This window comes from Miniopterus natalensis, chromosome 10, assembly GCF_054644295.1.
Source record: "Miniopterus natalensis isolate mMinNat1 chromosome 10, mMinNat1.hap1, whole genome shotgun sequence".
NCBI classification, from domain to species: Eukaryota; Metazoa; Chordata; class Mammalia; order Chiroptera; family Miniopteridae; genus Miniopterus; species Miniopterus natalensis.
In genome coordinates this window covers 44,000,214-44,019,639 of record NC_142090.1, presented here as the reverse complement: position 1 = coordinate 44,019,639, position 19,426 = coordinate 44,000,214, and the positions used below count along the sequence as shown (strand labels likewise).

The 19,426-nt window shown below is 45.4% G+C and overlaps 1 protein-coding gene across 4 annotated transcripts in view; it reads right to left on the bottom strand.

Annotated features, from left to right (window-relative positions):
- Window positions 1-19,426, bottom strand: part of ATXN7L1 (ataxin 7 like 1) — a 230,687-nt gene that overhangs the window by 59,373 nt on the left and 151,888 nt on the right. The window contains exon 1 of one of the 4 annotated variants that reach the window (XM_087821098.1): window positions 13,576-14,037. The exons of the other annotated variants lie outside the window; for them this stretch is intronic. The gene's annotated coding sequence lies outside the window, so the exon portion shown is untranslated. Of the gene's footprint in view, window positions 1-13,575; window positions 14,038-19,426 lie in introns of those variants that run through there. 4 annotated transcript variants of the gene reach the window in all.

Sequence of the window (19,426 nt, the reverse complement as noted above, 5' to 3'; positions counted from 1 at the left end):
GTACCCTTTCCACCATGCCACACTGCTGGGATGTTCTCTTCTCTCTGCACTTTAGCAACACAACCTCTAAGATGATTCCTGACAAAGCATTCCCCATTTTCAGAGCTGGCCCAGAACACAACTCTGAAGCTGACGAGAATGTGGGATCTTCCTTATCTCTCCCCCTTGGTAGCAGCATTCCATCTCACACCTACTCTTCTATTGGTTAGTTATACTAAGGTGCAAATTTGGGGCACCAACCACCACTGGGTAGGATTTGGGGTGTCCCAGGGACTTTCCAGGGCCCCAAAATACTGTCACCATCCCCTAAGGATGCCCCCACTAGACACCTAACCTATCTAAAAGAAAAAAACAACAACGCACAGCAAATACAAACCTGTGCGGAAACAAGCACATGTCCACCCTGCTGGGGGTACTTTCAAGGAATGATAGGTCTTTGGGGAGCAACCTGGTGATAATAAAAGGAACTAAAACACACTTATAGCCTTTGATTTGGTAATCTGGTAATTTTAGTCTGGAAAATAGACCTCAAGGAAATACCCCCCCCCCAAAAAAGTTCAAAGATAGTCTCAGCAGCACTGTTTACGATAGTAAAAAATACCAAAATCAACCTGAATGATTTTTAATAAAATAATTGAAAATGACAGGTATTAGGTTTATCCCAAATTTAAGAAAATATTAAGGGCAGGTGTCTTGTTCAGTCTTTTATCCCTGGCATTCAGCTCAGGGTCTTGCCCTAATAGGCACTCACTATGTTTACTGTTGAAGAAATGAGTGTTGTGAGGACTGATAACACATGGAAGGTGGCTACCACAATGCCAACTCACAGTAGGGTCTTCATATAAGCTCCCTTAATACAAGAAAGTCCAAATCCACAAGAAAAAAAAACAAGAAAACTAAAAATATCACAAAAATATGTTAACACAAATCATTACTTTATAAAAACATGAAACACTCAATACACATATATTATCTATATGAATATATAAGGTATTTAGATGAAGAAATGGGAAGGATATAGGATGGACTGCTTTTAATAGGCTTTGTTTTTGTTAAAGCTGTTAAAGTCCATACAAGAAAAAGGTTAAAAACAAACAAACAGCAACAACAACAAAACCACTAACGTGTTTAACCAGAGAGGTCAAAGGGGAGAAAGCAGGTACAAATACAAAGGTGGGAAGGAGAGAAAAATGTGTTAAAGTAAAATCTCATTAATTCACTCATTTCCTTGGCACTTACCATGTGCCAGGCACTGAGATACAAAGGTGGTGACAAACCAGACACTGTCATTGCAAAGGGTTCCCCCAGGGCAGGGAGACGCTCTCAAGATCCTGGCCTGGCCACCACTTTGTCACCCTGAGCAGTGGAGAATAGGCTCCCCTCAAGAGGCAAGCTGCTGCCCGAAGGATCTGAGGCCAGTGAACAGCACTCCTGCTCTGTGGGACTCTGCAGTCCTCTTAACTAGGCCTTTTATTGCCCCATGTGTCCAGCGGCAGGATGGAGTGGAGGGGCTGACAAGGAGTTCCACTGGCATGGAACTTTTCCATCAGAGTGACCTCCCATCACAACTGCCCAACATACCCACTGCACAGGTCACACTAGTTTAAACATAGCAGCCACCACAACTTAGGTGAAAAGTGGTGGCTTCCAGTTTTAGGATAAGCTGCTGGATTCTACCTGAAGATGGTACAGCTGTCATCATCCCGGCCCTAGGGGCACCAAAGGGACAGGTGTAGCAGGCAGCTGAAGCTTCACAAAGCAGGAGGCACAGGCTGAGGGATCTTTGGGGAGAAGGTACATGAACAGGGATTCCCAATGTAAAAAATATCTGAACAGCTATACTGACTCTTCCCAATACTGTCTTGAGGCAAGCAACATCAGTGGCCTTTACCCAGGTGCTTGGGCTAAGCATATTAAAAAGTTCTGTCCCTGTCACAGGCATGCCTTGCCCACACTTCAAGAAAAGGAGGGAAGATCCTGATGCATGAGGCAGAGAAAGTATCCAGGCCACACTTACACCTCAGAGGCCACCTGGTTCAGCAGGGGGCTCTTGGGGCAGCAGGGCCAGGGCCCCCAAATCTGTATGTTTTTAAAGGTCCTGAGGTGATTCTCATGCTCTGCGCCAGCTTTGGGAGCACTGGCAATATGGACCAAACACCACTGTCTTTGGAATCAGAAAGATCTGGGCCCAAATCCCAGCTCTGTCACTCATTAGCTCTGTTACTTGGGCAAATATTTTAACCTCTTAAGCTCCAGTTTCCTTACCTATAAAAATGGCAACAATGCCTACATCATAGAGTTTTGACTGGGAAGGTGCATCTTAGCACATATCACATGTTGTGATCATTGGTTTACTGGGCTAGGCATCCTGTCACTGAATGCTCCTCAAGGCCAGGTGTCTTGTTCAGTCTTTTATCCTGGCATTTAGCCCAGGGTCTCGCTCTAATAGGCACTCACTAAGTTCACTATTGAAGAAATGAGTGTTGTGAGGACTGATAACACATGTAAGGTGGCTACCACAGTGCAAACTCAAAGCAGGCACTTCATATAAGTTCCCCTAAGACATGAAAATGTACATTAAAACAAAACACAAGTAGTAGAACCATCCTAAGTGGGTGGTTCTCTGCTTTCTCCCTTCCCTGCATTAAAACTATTCCATTTACAAGAATCCTACTGGAGTATATTGTTTAAGGAACACAGGCCGAGCAAGGAGAGGCTACCGCTGCTTGATTTCTATCTGTACCGACCTCCAGGTTCAAGAGTGCAGGATCATTATCTCCTACAATAGGTGCAAAGTCTCAACTCACTGCTAAGCTCACAGCGTCACTCAGAACCACTCACCCCACACACAGGCTGTTGTGGTCCTACAGCAGCCACTAATAACGGAACCATTTCTGTTCTCCTTGGAGTGGCAGTTGGCAGTGGCAAACAGGAAGTTGTCTTGAAATAGGGTGTGGTTGTGCCCTGTCAATATATGCCAACAGAGACACACACTCCTCCCCACCCCCAGTCTCCTGTTTCCCTCTGCCCCCTTCTTTAGGAGCAAAAGGTCTGAATTATTTGGGTGAAAACAAAGCTTTTTACATGATTTAAGATCATCTATTCCCACCATACAAGAACCTAGGGCAGAAAGGAATCTAAAATATAGCAACGGTCTGTTTTCCTACCAGCCACTCACTTGTGGCACTGAGTTAGCAACTGACTGAGTGCCTGCGTGTGTGTGAGCTTTCCCCTTAACTTCTCTGTGGGCACACTGGAAACTAAGGCCAAGCTAGAAGCCAGGCCAGGTACACTGCCAATCACCTTGCCGAGCCAGCCAGCCTACCAGCAGGCGGGCCACCATGGCTTACTCAGGGCCCACTGTGCACACACTGGACCCAGAACCATCCATGAACAGGACAGAAGGAAATACACAGGTCACTAGTTTCAAGCAATTTTAAAGTTTGAGTAAAAGAGACCTGTAACATTTCTTAACACAAATCACATATACAAATAACAAAGAAAAATAACTGCCAAAGAGATAAATGCCTATAGTTGGAGCTACACATAAAAGCAGAGAAGTGGGGGGTGACAAGTTGGGGAGGTTCACTACAGCTGGCTCCCCGGTGCTATGACAGGTGTGCTATAAAATTTTCCACTCCATTCCTGCCCAGGCCCCGAGGCTTGTGCCTCCAGAAGTTCTGTCCAAAATAGACTGGTCCCCAACCCAGCCTCCTACTCCTGACCTCTTTCTGAGGCAGCTACTCTCCCCACTCCACGCCTCAGCCCTGGCTCTGCTCTGGCACCAGCCCACGGCCCAGGAGCACCAGCTCTGCTAAAGCTCAGGCTCGCTAACTGGATCGTGGGCTGACAGCATGCTCCGCCTGCCAGGCTCTCTACTCTGTGACCTGGGCCCAGCCCCACGCCATCCGCTGTGGCCAATGTGCCCTGTGCTCACACTTACACATCCCGGGGAGGCAGCCTTGCCGTTAGGATAAGGAGGCTGAGCCTGTGACACGCTGGGCAATGAGACTTGTGGGAGACGTTTCCTGGCTTCTGGCGGAGCGCCCCGGCCAGTCAGAACGCACCACTTCCCCTTTAAGAGAGCACGCCCAGATGCGATTAGGGAAAGGCAGAAAGAAAAGCCCGGAACAGTCAGGGTTGTATCCTGAATTTGGCAGATGAACTTGGGTTTTCCTGAACCGCACACACAAGGTGTGGTCAGAGGCAGCGGGCTCCTCTGAGGCTGACTGGAGCAGTCCCTGTTGGGGAAGGGCCGGGCCTTCCTACAGTCCCACAGTGTGACGGCCACGTGCGAGCTGCTGGGCCCGGCTCCCGGAGCTGCTTTTCTCTCTCCTCCACCTGGTCCCAGGCAGCCTGCAGGAGCCTCACACTTTCTACTCCCCCTTCCCTCAGGGCCTGTCCATCCTGATGGGCAGAGTCCACTGCAATACCTCGCAATCTGCTTTGGAGAGTAGAGACATCATTATAAAGATGAAAAAATACTTTTGTGGGACATTTCAACTATTAATTCAAACAGGGAGTTTTCATTCATTCTGGACATTTCAAAAGTTTATGCCCTGATCCTGGCAAAGGACAGTAGATTGGGGGCAGGGAGGGTTCAAAACAACAACAACAGTTCATAAAAAGTCACATGTTGTACAATTCCATTGATATGAAATATCCAGAATAGGTAAATCCACAGGGACAGAAAGCAGATTAGTGATTGCCAGGGGCTGGAGGAAGAAGGGTGTGGGAGGTATCTGCTTAATTGTATAGGGTCTCTTTGGGGGGTGCTGAAAATGTTTTCGAACTACATATAGGTGATGGTTGCACAACATTGTGAATGGACTCAGTGCAGCTGAATTGCATGCTTTAAAATGATTAATTTTGTTATGTGAATTTCACCTCAATTAAAAAAACACCCAGTGGTAGAGTGTATTTTGGGCCGTTTTCTCTTCTACTTAGATGTCTCCTGTGTTTCATCCAACATTTCTTTGTAAAATATGGCTATTACCTGATAAATCTTTAGTTAACCCTGGCTAAGGAGTATATGCCTTTTTGTTTTGTTTTGCTTTTTTGTTAATCCTCACCTGAGGATACTTTTTACATTGATTTTTAGAGGAAATGGAAGGGAGGGAGGAGGAGGAGGGGAGAGAGAGAGACAGAGAGAGAGAGGGAAAGAGAGAGAAACATTGATGTGAGACACATGGGTTGGTTGCCTCCCACATGTGCCCTGACCTGGGCTGGGGATTGAGCCTGCAACCCAGGTATGTGCCCTTGACTGGGAACCTAACTTGAGATCTTTGGGTGCATGGGCTGACACTAACCACTGAGCAACACTTCCCAGGGCTGAGTATATGCCTTTTAATAAGAAAAAATAAAAACAAACTGTTAAGAGACAAAAGTTTCCAACACCCACAAGTATGGCTCTTATAGAGCATTTCATACTGCGAGGAGGTAGCATCATTTCGAACCATGCCACATAGCTAGTCAGTGCCGACTTGTCTTTGTGAGGCTGTCTCAGGTTGGGACCATCCTGTCAGCAGCTGACAACGTAACCAAAGCCAGAGTAAGGGAGTCTCCCACGGGAGAAATATTCAGGAGAACATGACATTGGGCCTCTGGGTTCTTGGCTTTCTTTTCCCCTCTTGTAGAGAGTTTCTTCCCAGAGTGAAGAATAATTAATCAGTTTTTTGCTGATTTCTGAGGGGGCTGTGCTGGATGGCATAGCAGAACTGTTTTGTACAATTCCATTTCTTTGGAATGGATCCAGTGGGAACAAGGGGGTGTGACCTGACTATGCACCTGACTTAGCTACCCTGGAGGGAGCATCTAACCCTCCTTTCTCTGTCCTTGGCCAGAGACAGCCTGATCCTGAGGGTAAGGCTGTGAGCCTTGTCTTCCAGACCCTAGGCCAGTGGGTCAAGGGCTCATGAGCACACTTCCCCAACTCAGAGTCAAGAGAAGGCCTGCTGGATGTTGCAATACTTAGAAGAAACACAGGTGAAAGGGCAGGCCCCATGGCCCAGGAGCCTGAGTCTTTCCAGAGACAAATGTGAACAGCTTTCCTAGAATTTGTATTCTGATAGTTCCAGGATGAGCTGGAGGACGGAGATTTGAACAGCTGCCATGGGTCAGCTCTCCCAGAGCCCTTAGGTCCTTCTGGAGCACTCTGCCCTGCCTCTTTCACCCTGTTCTCTCTCCTCACTGAAGGTGCCAAGGTAATAAGTAGGTGGCCTAAGTTCTCAGCAAACAGATGGCTTAAGATAAAAAGATGCAATATTTATACTGCTCTATCATCTGAGGAGTAGGAATTTTAAACCTTAATCCTAAATACAAAAACAGGCAGGTTCAACCCAATAAAAAAATGGGCAAAGGACTTCAACAGATATTTCTCCAAAGAAGATATACATACGGCCAACAAGCATTTGAAAAGATGATCAACATTATTAGTCATTAGGGAAACGCAAATCAAAATCACAGTGAGATACCACTTTATACCTACTAGGAAGGTTATATATAAAAACAAAACAAAACTAAATGAAACAGAAAGTGGAACCCTTGAGCACAATTGGTGGGAATGTAAGATGGTGCCACCTCAATGAAAAACAGTATGGTAGTTCCTCAAAATATTAAACATAGAATTACCATATGATTCAGCAATTCTACTACTAGGAATATACCCCAAAGAACTGAAAACAGGAACTCAAACAAATCCTTGTATATGAAGGTTCATAAAAGCACCATTTGCTAAAAGGTGGAAACAACCCAAATGTCCATCAATGGATGAATGGATGTACAAATTGTAGTATATACGTACAATGGAATATTATTCAGTCATAAAAAAAGAAAGAAATACTAATACATGCTACAACTGGATGAATTTGGAAAACACTATGCAAATGAAAGAAGCCAGAAAAAAAGGTCACATTATTGTATGAATTATTCATATGATTGTCCAGAATAGGCAAATCCATAGAGATTGAAAGCAGATTGGTGGTTTCTAGGGACTCGGGGGAGACAGATGGGGAAATAACTGCTTAATGGGTATGAAGTTTTATTTTAGAGTGATGAAACATTTGAAACTAAATAGAAGTAATGGTTGCACAATATTGTGAATGTACAATGCCACTGAATTGTTCGCTTTAAAATGGTTAATTTTATGTTGTACATGGATTTCACCTCAATAAAAAAAGCCCTGCAGAACACAAGGGCCAGCACAATCCACAAACACAATAATCAGTTTCAGAATAACTGACAGTTACCTTCAAAGCCCTTCTTGGAATCACTTAAAGGAGGTAATTTTTAAGTTAAGGTAATTAAGGTGGCCAGCAGGACAAAGGGCAGACAGGCACTCCAACACAGCAGTTCTTTTTAAAAATAAATTGATTTCATAGAGAGAGAGAGACAGAGAGAAAGAGGGTGGGGGAGAGAGAGAAACATTGATGGGTTGCTTCCTGCATACATCCCGAACTGGGATCAAATGCACAACCTGGGTATGTGCCCTAACCGGGAACTGAACCCGCCACCTCTTGGTGCACAGGACAACACTCCAACCAACTGGGCCACACTGGCCAGGGCAGCACAGCAGTTCTTACACATGGCCAATTCAGGTTCATGGAAAAGTGTTATTTGTCTAAAACACACATGCACACACACATGCATGCGGCAGGCTGCACTATTTACAAACGGGACACTGAGGCACAGCTCACATCTGGCAGCTCCCTCATCCCTGATACAGCAGTCATCTTCACCACAGAAATCACCATTCCAATGATGGAACTGTTTCCACCAAAGAGACCCGGGTCTTAAACCCTAAAATGGGACAGAGTAACAGACGCCAATAGGCAAGAAACCCCACAGGTAATCATTCTCTGCTAACCCGTTGGCCCCCTTCCTGGGGCTGTCGTCACTGCCTCAGCTTGGCATTTCCACTGCAGGTTGATGAGTGGATGGTGCTTTCCAAGTGCACACCGGCGACAGTTCTTCCCTACGCGGAGCTGCTCTGTAATGCCTGCACATTAGTCCCATTTCTGTCCTATGGGTGTCACCTTGAACCAGTCCAGTGCCCCTTCCATGCAGCACCTTGCCAAGTATTTGTTCCCTGAAATACTTCTCCAGGCTAAATATCCCAGATGTGTTTTTTAAAAACCATTCCTCACAAGACATCATTTTCATGATTCCTCCTGATCTCTGGGTCCTCTTTAGCTCCTGCTGTCCTTCCTAAACTGTGGCACTCAGAAGGGAGAGCATTACAGACAGGATCTGAGCAGCTCCTTGTGGTTTTGGATATTATTTTCCTATTAATGCAGTTGAAGAGCCAACCTAAACATTTTATTTCTGGTAGCCGCATCACCCCTAAGTCTTATTTCATACACTTTGCTGCCAAGCCTCTTATCCACAGGTATCCTTTAAAAATCTCACCTTGTTGGAGTGAGTCCACTGTTCCAGCCTGCTGAGATCTTTTTGGACCCCAGCCCATTAACGTAACCATTTTCCTTCCCAAATCTACCACCTGAAAACTTGATAAGACTGCCACTAATGGCATTCTTTTTCCAAATCCTCATTTATAATGTGGAAGAGGACAGGGCCAAGTATGCAACATGATATATCCCACAGCGTAACAGTGACCTGTGAACAACACTCTTGAAGTGTGACTCTACCAAGCCACCTGCCATTCAGGTCAGGTGTGTCACTTGACCCACATTTCTTCATCTTCCCTGGTAAGGATCTCATGGACAACTGACAAATGAGGCTAATGATAGTCCCCTCTGACCAGTGGTTGAAAAGACTAAGAGGAAAGCTCTTAGAGCAGTGCATTGCACACAGCGAGCAATCAAATGTTACCTTTATAACAGAAAAGAAATACAGTAATAGAAAAAACACACCTGTTTTTCCAATTCCTAGACACTACCCTCCTTATTGGTATCCAAATACAGACATTAAGTTGAAATCAATAGAAGAAGCACTGGCATCCAAGAGTTGGAATCTGAATCCTGGAAATCCTTCTAGAATTTCCATGCTCTGAGGTTAACAATACCTGCCCTTCCAGGGCCATGAGGGGAGTCAATGAGATCAGGCACATAAAAGAGGTTTAAAAGTTGAGTCAGGCTAAGCAAACATAAAAGAAGAGTATTATAATTATTACTGTTATAAATCTCTCAAAGATACTGTTTCCATTGGTAGAAACCTGCCTGTTAAGCCAAGGAAGAACCTATAGATGCACGCAGGCTGCCAGAAGGGAGTCTTTCAGCACAGAGCAGCTGGACTGCTGCAATGGAACAGATTTCAGATCTCCTCTCCCAGCAGTAATCACCATCTCTCTCATCTTAGACCAAAACCCAGGCTGACTTATAAAGGGTAATAGTCTCCACTACCCTGCAGGCACCATTGTCTCTCCATCATCACCTTGTTGAGACCAGGACCTGAGTGATCTGCAGCAGAGATCAGGCAGGTAATGAAGGGCTGGGAGGGTTGCTTTTAGCTTTCCAGTGGCTTGACCCCAACTAATTCTTGGGTTTCTATCCTGAATGGCAGTTTCTAAGAATACCAGGCTTTTGGCTTGGATATTCTCAGGGCAGGCCCCCAGGAACCCAATTCTTGTCTTAGTTGAGGATGTTTGCCTCAGGGAAGAAATGATCTTCACTGAGACAAGATGGGGGTTAGGTTGCAAAGGGCTCTCAGAGGCTAACCTGTAGGTCTCTAGCATCTCAGAGTCAATATGTCCCATAGCAGGGGAAGAGGGAGAGAGAACTGGTATGGCCTACCATATCCTCCTGGGAAAAGAGCAGCAGTTAAAATGTGAGGCAATAACTGGCTAAATTCTCCTCTCCTAGTCCATATAAAGTTGGTTTCCCAACTTCCAGGGGCAATGAATGCTGAGGGCAGATTGAAAATATATATCTACATTTAACTGTTGGCAAAACACTGAGAGGATCATGCTAATGAATCTATTAACAGATCAGGGAGTTTGCCACCGGGAGGAAGAGGCCCAGAGGGAAGGTACCGATTTCTGTCAGGTGACTTCTGGAGCTCACTAGTCTGCAAGCTACTCTCTCACTAACCCTACCCCTACAATAGTCTCCCTCAAAATAGGTGGGCTGCTGAAGTCACCTAAAAATCATTATGGGACACATGAAAGCTAACTCAAATTTTCACAGCCACTGGTGATTTCTTGTGACATTTGAACATATTCTTGTCTTTCTCTTACTGCATTTCCTTGATGATGCACCCACACAGAGAGATGGTGCTTGGTTCTACACATGCAGATGTGCAGGAATGAGTCCCAGATGAACCTCTGCACCATGGTGGTCACTGCAGTGTTCTGATGCTGTGCCAGCAAAGTTCAAGCAGGACCAGGCTTAGGAGACTGGTGTTATGAGCTACATTCTGAACCCCTACCCTAAATTCATATGTTGAAATCCCAATCCTCAGGACCTCAGAATGTAAGTGTATTAGAAATAAGGTCTTTAAAAAGGTGATTAAGTAAAAATGAGGCCAGTTAGGGTGAGGCCCTAATCCAATGACTGGTGTTCTTATAAGAAGAATATGAGATACTAGGGGTATATGCACACAGAAGGACAACCATATGAAGCAGCAGAAAGAAGCCACCATCTGCAAGCCAAGGAGAGAGGCCCCAGGAGAAACCAGCCCTGCCCGTACCTTGATCTTGGACTTCCAGCCTCTACAGGAGGCTGTAAGAAAATTGATTTCAGTTGTTTATGTCCCCCAGTCTGTGGTATTTTGTTGTGAAAGCCCAGGGAAATTAATATAATTGGTTTACCTGAAAACTATTCATGGTAACTGGATAAGGGAGAAAAAGTATAGTATGGAGGGTAGAGGACAAGGGACTCCTAACCTCTGACATACAAGAGATTGACTGCATCTTCCTCCTTGGTTTAGCGTGCCATGCCAATGGCAAACTGTAGCAAGGTCAAGGTGGGGACAGTCTCCTGATTCTTGGCATTTGGCAAATCCTGCCTGCCCTGGAGGCCTGAGGCTGAGGTAGTCTACAGGTGCCTAGCAGCTGGTCTGAAACAGCATGACTTTAAACCACAGCGTGGGAGAAACCAACTTTTATCAGCTTACTTTCTTATTTGGCCTCTTACCTTTTGTGGGATATGATGAATCTGTTAGTCATTTGCTATCCTTCCAGAAAAAGATAAGATCATGGGGATGAGTGGGCTAATGGCAGTGATGTAGCCACCAGCACATTCACAGGTATGACAAACAGAATCAGACCATCTGGCCCAATGCTGTTTTTCACCAGGGATCCACCCAACCTCCAGGTTCTACCTGGAAGCCTTGGTCCTCCCTCATACTCCTAGACTCTGCTAGATCCTGGGCTTCCCATTGAGTGTGGGGTAGATAGAACCACTTCCCTGGGGGCCAGGAGAGGAGAGGAACCCACAAATGCTCACTACTGCTAAGGGGCCCAGACATAGTGGTTGGTGGGACTCAAAGATCAATCCAACATTGATCTCTCCCCTGGCTGGGGGTGGTGGTGGTGGGAGGGCAAGGGGTGGGAGGGAAATCAAAGCAAGAAAGGAGGGTGTTTAAAAGGTAATGTCAGGCAGACAAGCGGAGGGGCAACATGCTCTAGGGGACAGAACTGACAGGCTGGCAAATGGCAACGCCTTTACTTTCCCAAGGATAGCGGGTTTGACCAATTCAAATGCAAAAGTTCCACGGCAGGATGACTGGGAAACCTTTCAGTATTCATTGCCATCGTTCTCCAAGTCCCACATAAAGGCCTGAAGGGTCCCTTCGCGTCTCTTCATTCACTCTGAGGTTATTTACACAGTGGGGCGAGAGCCCCCATAATCACTGTTAGCTGAGATGCACACAAACCAACACACACCTCAAACCTGAGGCTTTCAAAAGGGGGGTCTCAAATTCTATCCCAACCTGATCCACTGGAGGAGGAAAGGGGAAGTGTAATAGCGGTCCCATCCATGGAGCAGATTTGAATCAAATTAGAACAAAGAATATGAAACATCTTCAGTGCAGCCAGTTCACCCAGTTTGGATGGGGCAATGAGGAGGTGAAGGTCTAATGGGTGATGTGGTCCTGAGTTCAAACTCTGCAGCTCCACTATGCAAGCCAAGCCAAAGCTCCAGCTCCAGCCTTTCCTACTGAGACAAAAGGGCTAGCCTTGTCCTTCACCAGCTCAGTGAGGCTAGCATGAGAAAGCACCGTGCATGCTCTTGAAAGCAAGGCAGGCTGATCATTATTCTCTGCAAGCAAGGTTAGAAGAGACCAGAAAAACAAACTCTCCCTCCCCCCAATAAAATCCCTCAAGCCCCACTGCTTTCATAGATGAGAGAAACATGAAGAAAAAGAAATCTGCTCTTGGCAGCACTCAGCAGTTATAACTCCGCCAAGCCTCGGCCTAATGGTCACATTTACTACCTTGGAAATTTCCGTTTCAACTCTCCATTTCCATTTGTGTGTGTGAGTCGGTGATGCTGGGGTGAGGGGAGGTTTGGACCTGTCTGTGAGGGACCCAAGACCTGGATCAGGGCAAACTCCTGACTTAGAAGGTCTTTCATGGCCCAAAGTATGCTTAATGTTTTCTACCTCGATTTCGATTTGTTTGGTTTAAAATATTTAGCCCCAGGCACAATGAAGTGTCTCATTTACAACGTTCTCCTGGACCATTAGACTGGGAATCCACACTCATTATGCTGATGAACATGCTACTTACCCATGCAAATTCCAAGAGCTGCTGACACAGAGATGGGAGGTGCTCAAGGTAGCTGTCAAGGGCTGATTTAATTACACAGTCATTCAGTGGGCAAAGTGGAGCAATTTTTAGCCAAGTGTGGTAGTAAATATTATGGGAAACCCTTTCATAGAGTGCTAATTCTGGCTTAGTGATTTCAAACGTGCTTTAGTTCCCATTCAGACACTCACCCCCAAAGGTGGTAGGCCAGACCATAAAATCAAACAGAATGCATTATCCGGTATAACGTTTGGCAGTTGATTATTTTTTTAAGTGCTATAAACACCTGAGTATCACTGCCATTTAGGTGAGGACAAACTTGAACACCCAATAACTTCCTGCGGCTCTCAAGCCTTCCTCTGCCCCTCCCCCAGGCTCTCTGAGTCCCGCCGACCGGCTCTGGGCAGGCAGGGGACACCAGCTAGCACTGCTCCTGCGGGTTGGACAAAACAAGCATCGCAAACCCACTTGGACGTTTGAAACAATACCCAATCACTGCATCCACCCTCCCGGGGCGCCCCAGAGGAAATGGCTTCATTACTTTCATTTTACTCCACTTGTGACCGACCAAAGGAAAACAACACGTCCTAAGACAACTATCAGGGAATCTGATATCGGCGGCCCGAGCGTATGCTCCGGAATGTAATCAAATGACCTGGCGGAGAAATTAATTTTCAGGAGTTAAAATAACCCTCTGCTGCACATACACTGCCGTTTGTCTAACTGCAGAAACGGATTTCACTTTTCACAGTCAGGGTAGAAAACGCACGCATCCCCGTTTTTTCGAAAAAGTCTATAAATAACCTAGGATCAGCAAAATTATGCAAAACATCCTGCTAGTAGAAGAAATGTAAACTAAAACCACTTACAGAGACTCAGGCTGCCAACTTAATCTGATTCTACGACGACTGTAAACATGTTGTACTTTTGGAACCTGAAGCGATCCACATTAGCACGGATGCCGTCAGAAGAAAGAAAAAAAGAAAAAAGAAGAAAGAAAACCCCACAACTAAACAACAACAAAAGCCCAGCCCGACAGGAGCACCGACTCGGTGTTCTGCACGGTCCAGGGCCACGGCTGACCAGCTGCAGTCAGCACCAGCTATCCCCGCGCACACGCCAACTGTTTTGACTACAGGCACTTGTTAAACACAGAGTTTCAGGTCCTACCAGTTGGACACCAGAAGTTCACAGAACTGACCCAGTGCCAAGAACAACAAGCACGGAAAGCGAAACGGCTGCCTCGTGCGCCGTGTTTTTGTTAACTGTTTATGCAAACCCCACAGCAATTGGGTAACCATTAAGAATAAAACAAACCTTAAATAACGAAAGCAAAAGATTACCACCTTGAAGGAAATGTAGATGTTGGCAGATAAAGGACACTCTTCAACCTAGTTTATTGGTGGGGTGGGTGGGGGCTTTTCGGAGAGAATGGGGGGAGGGGCAGGCGTCACATGACAAACTGCGGTTATTAGAAGGAACTGACAGGGTTGCTTCCTTGAAGCATCTTTTACTTAGAGATTGATTTAAGAGATTTTGCAAATGCCAAGGCCTTGGTACACATCTGGAGTGACTGCAGGGGCATTGGAATTTGTTAGTTAGTAAATCCCATAGGAGAAAAAAAGGGGCCGTGCTGAATGCAGTTTTCAAGACGCCGGAAAGGGGCCCTGGCGGGGTAGCTCAGTTGGTTAGCGCGTCCTCCCCAAACGTCAAGGTTGGGGCTTATCCAGGGTCAGGGCACATATAAGAATCAACCAATGAATGCATAAATAAGTGGACCGACAAACTGATGTGTCTCTGTCTTGCTCTCCCCTCCCCCCAAATCAATTTAAAAGCAACAACAACACAGGAAAGGGACTTCCAAGTTCCCAGCTCCTAAGCCACCCAGCCAGGTAGGAAGCAAAGGGAGGGGCAGCTATTTCTGACCTGGTTCTGAGAAAGGTTTCCCTTTCCCCTTTGAGTTTAAGATTGCTAGGATCAACCTTTGTCCCACATCAGAACTGGAGTCTGTGCTCTCTTCCGGTTATAGTGAATCAAGTATTTTCATCTGACAAAATAAAATAAAAGGGAATGCTTAAACCACTTATTTCACAAGGTTTTCCATTACTTTCTCAGATGCATCAAGCATCGTCTCATTTTAGGACCAAGACAATTAACCAGATAAAATTTTATAGTTATCTGAGAACTGGGATGTGGATGCAAGAATGAGAAATTTTAAACTGCCCAGTGAACTCAACTCTCACCCCCTCCCTCCCCTGCAGTCCATCCATTCATCTATCCCTCCATCCATTATCTATCTCTGATTCGAAGAATTAGGTATTGTTTCTTCCCACTCTAGAGGTCTAGGGGAAAGTAATACGTAGAAAAGGGTTGTTTGTAAAAGCCACTGTAACCTTGGCCAGATTCTCATTTATTCTGGAAAGTAAATGTAGTTCCTCTGGTTCTGGGGGGTCACCAGTGCAATGGTGGTGGATATGAACCCACACAGAGGCTGCCCCTTTCCTCCCAAAGGAACCCACATTTTATTACAAACTATATATAGAAATGGTTTCACTGGGATCTTAAATGAAGCCCCCTGGAATGAGATCCAGCCGTTTCATGACAGATCCAGAGAGAAGAGCAAAGGCAACTCAGAGCACCCAAGACAAAGGAAGGAGCAGGGGAGGAGGAATGCTGAGGGGTTGGAGAAGAGAAGAGGGAAGGGATGCATTGGTGAGAAGGTTCAGGTCTGGCAAAGTGAGTCTTAAACCAGTCCTGGCCTTGGCTGGAAACTGACTCCTTAAGGCAGCCTCGGAACTTCTGTGAGCCCTGCTGCTCACTTAGAACTCCATGGTTTCCATGTCTCCTTCGCACAGATTCTATTATTTGATCCTCAGAAGCATCCTGAGAGATAGGGAGGGCTGGTGTTATTATCCCCATTTAAAAGGAGGCAAAATGAAGCTCTGAGAAGCCTTGGTCTTAGCCTCACGAATGATGACTTGTGCTGGTGTGGTGTTTTATTATTCACAAAACACTTTAAAAGCTTTATTAGTCCCATTTTTACAGATAGGTAAATTGAGATTTTGGAGAGGCCACAAATCATGTCTAAGGCCACACTGTACATCACAAACAGCTCCTGGGCTCCCAACTCCTAACCCAGTCCTCCTTACTTGCTTCTACTGTGTTTCCAGGACACACAATGATAGAACTAAAAAGGCCAGTAAAGTTGTTTTATTATAAAATCACATCTTCTTTCTTGGTGTCCTCAAGACTCCCTATCTCTATGGTTTTTCTGTAGCAGTTCAGATTGCAACCCCCTCACGCCAAAGGGTTCTCCTCCACACTGGCAGCTTCGGACATCTGCACACCAGAGTTCTGATTTCAATGAATGGAAAGCAACCATCTCTGCCCAGTCTGCACCTTGTCCTTTGATTTGGTTAGTTCACCCACGTGCTGACCCCTGGCTCCTCACCCAATCCTGTTCTAAGGAGCCAGAGTACAATGGCCCTGCAGGCCTGCCAAGAGGTACATTACATAGCCTGCATCTCCAGGTGTGTTGCCTCGCATGTGGAATGGATGTGGCTCAGCACATGGTTGGTGGATATATTCTTCAGTGTGGTGTTTCAAAGTTGTGCTTTTGCTGAGTTCTTTTGCAACAGAGGCTACTGAAAACATTGCACCAAATGAAAGGTTCCACTGTCATGTGCCTCATCTGTGCCAAGTGGGCACACTTACAGTTTGTTAGGGGATGCCATTACTAGTATGTGATACACATGGGCAGGTTCATTGCAGGTTGGGGCATTTCCTCTGAGGGAACATGATAGTGAGTTACTATAGATGCTGAGGTGTTTGTAGGGGTGAATGGAGACATCTGTCAGGATGTCCAAGGGCTCAGGGCCATGACCAGAGACGCTGAATGTGGAATGAAAGATGGGAGATAGTCAGGAGGTGATGATTAGAAAGTTCAGAATGTTCTGCCACCACCTCATGAATCTACCTCTCCCTTTCTTTCTCCCTGCAAACAAGACACAACAAAACATAGAACCAAAGGCCATAGAAATTGGGTGTCAAAGTGGCCTTTATGTTGAATGTCACTAAAGCATCCTAGGTCGTAAACACGAATGAAATGCATGTCTCCTGTTAACTGGAGAAGCTCTGTGGGTACATGAGATGCACAGGTGGTGCCTCTCACCGGTTTATTTGAGGTTGTTTTGGTAATCACATGACATTTGCATCCATTGCTATCTGAAAAGAATATGAGGACTGGGTACACCAGAACAGTCTCGACAGGAAAACTCGTTTGCTCACAAGATACAATGTGGGTAGAATACAGTATTTTCATGTACCTGTGATTCCTCTGAGCATAGAGACAGTTATTGTTTTTTAAACCAAAAAGTAGGACACATGGTTTGACAAGTCTGATATATTTAAGGAAGACAGGTAGGCTATTTAAAATCAAGACATCTGAAAAGCTGTGAGGCATGGCAACCAAACTTGTAATATCAAATTAGTAAAAGTAGGCTGATAGGTGATATGGAATATTAACAGAAATTTGTTGTAGTTAGTTGGTACTGGTGTGCTTAACAAAGGTAGTTCTACCATAGGCCAGACAATCCTTTGTCAATGAATACGGAGGTTTTGGGAAGGCTGGTGAGCACAGTACATCCAGCTCTTGAGGACAACAGCATTGATGGAGACAAAGTTGGGGCCCTGTGCCCAAGCTGTGGGCATTTAGACACGCCCGGGCCCCAACGAAGGGAGTTGCATCAGAGCATATATACAGAGAAGGAAGCTCTTGGGGGCCTGTGAGGTCTTTAAAACATGGCCCAGGTGTGTGGAAAGCTGGTGAAAAAAAGGCAGACCCAGAAAAGGATGGAGTCAGAAAAGGATGGAGGCCTGAACTGTCAGGAAACAGAAAGGCAAGGGTGACAGAAAGGCATGTCAGCAGCTGTGACAGGCATTGGCTGTGGACTTGACTTTTCCCTCGATGTTGCCCTGCCTACTTCCAGGTCAGAACCTAGGGCTCAACTCCATGCTCTTAATTTTGCCCTGTTAGCTGAGTTCACAGGGACTGAGCCAACCTGCCTGATCTTACCTGAGACTGGCTTTGGCTTAATCCTCTGTGATGTGAGCTCATGACCAAAGCCGTGAGGCCAGTTTTGCACATATAGGAGCCACATACCCTAGATTTTTCAGGAGAGTGTCAATTTCAATCAGCCTTAATCAGTATTATGCCACAATATGCAAAATGACTTTATGATGAAGGTCAATAAATGTGGGTTGACTGAAATCTGGATCACTGGACAGTAAGTTCCTTGAGGGCCAGTTCTAATTCTCATTATTTTTTTAATCCTCACTTGAGGATATTTTTTCCATTGCTTTTCAGAGAGAGTGGAAGGGAAACAGAGAGATGAGAGAGAGACATCGATGTGAGAGAGACACATGGATTGGCTGCCTCCTGAACACACCCTGACCGGGGCTGGGGATCGAGCCTGTAACCGAGGTACATGCCCTGCAGTCGGTGGGCCAACGCTCTAACCATTGAGCCAAACCAGCCAGGGCTCTGAGTCTCATCTATCTTTGTAGGCCAATGTCTAGCCAGAGCAGAGAAGCCTTGCTGTGCATTTTTAATGCAGGCTTTAAATGAACGAATGACGTTCCTGTTAATGTGCACCACAAAGATATATGCATACCTTATTAGGTATACCTGGAAGGTGAATATCTTTAAAAAAAATAAATATTTTTATTGATTTCAGAGAGAGGAAGGGAGAGGGAGAGAGAGAGATAAACATCAACGATGAGAGAGTCATTGATTGGCTGCCTCCTGCCTGCCCCCTGCTGGGGATCGAGCCCACAACCCGGGCATGTGCCCTGACTGGGAATCGAACCTCGGTCTCCTAGATCATCGGTCGATGCTCAACAGTTGAGCCACGCTGGCCGGGCAAGGTGAATATCTTTATGTTAGATGTATATAAACTTTGGTGCTTTAATTAATTTTAAAAAATGATTTTAAATATTTTATTTTATATATTTTTTGGTGTCCTCGCTCCCTGAAATCCCAGGTCAAATTTGGTGTTTTTAAAAGTTATGTTTGTGATTCAAGTTAGGGAAAAGGTAGAAAGGCTTTCCCCTTAAATTTAAAATACTAAATCTTCAAAAAAGTTGTAGGCACTGTGTAATAGGAACCTTTCTAAAAGATCTTCATCCCACTGTCCTTTGTCCTTTTTTTTTTTTTTTTTTTTTTAAATATATCTTTATTGATTTCAGAGAGAGGGAAGGAGAGGAAGAGGGAGAGATAGAAACATCAATGATGAGAGAGTCATTGATCGACTGCCTCCTGCACACCCCCGACTGGGGATGGAGCCTGCAACCCGAGCATGTGCCCTGACCGGGAATCGAACCCCGATCGCCTCGATCTTAGGTCAACGCTCAACTGCTGAGCCATGCCCAGCCGGGTATGTCCTTTGTCCTTTTAAATTACATACTTTAAACTTTATTTGATCCTTTTTTGATAACTCAAGGTCACTGTTAAGGGCATTCATTTCTATACTTTGTTATAAAATGGTGATGACTTCAGGGCCTACAACTGTAGCTTTCAAACTTTTTTACCCTGATCCACCTTAAGAAATGAATTTCACACTGCAATCCATATGCACATATGGATATGAGACAAAAATTCCAAAGGACAATATTTATCTTTAAGTAAAAAACACTGATGTTTTCTCTTCTCTTCTATTCCAC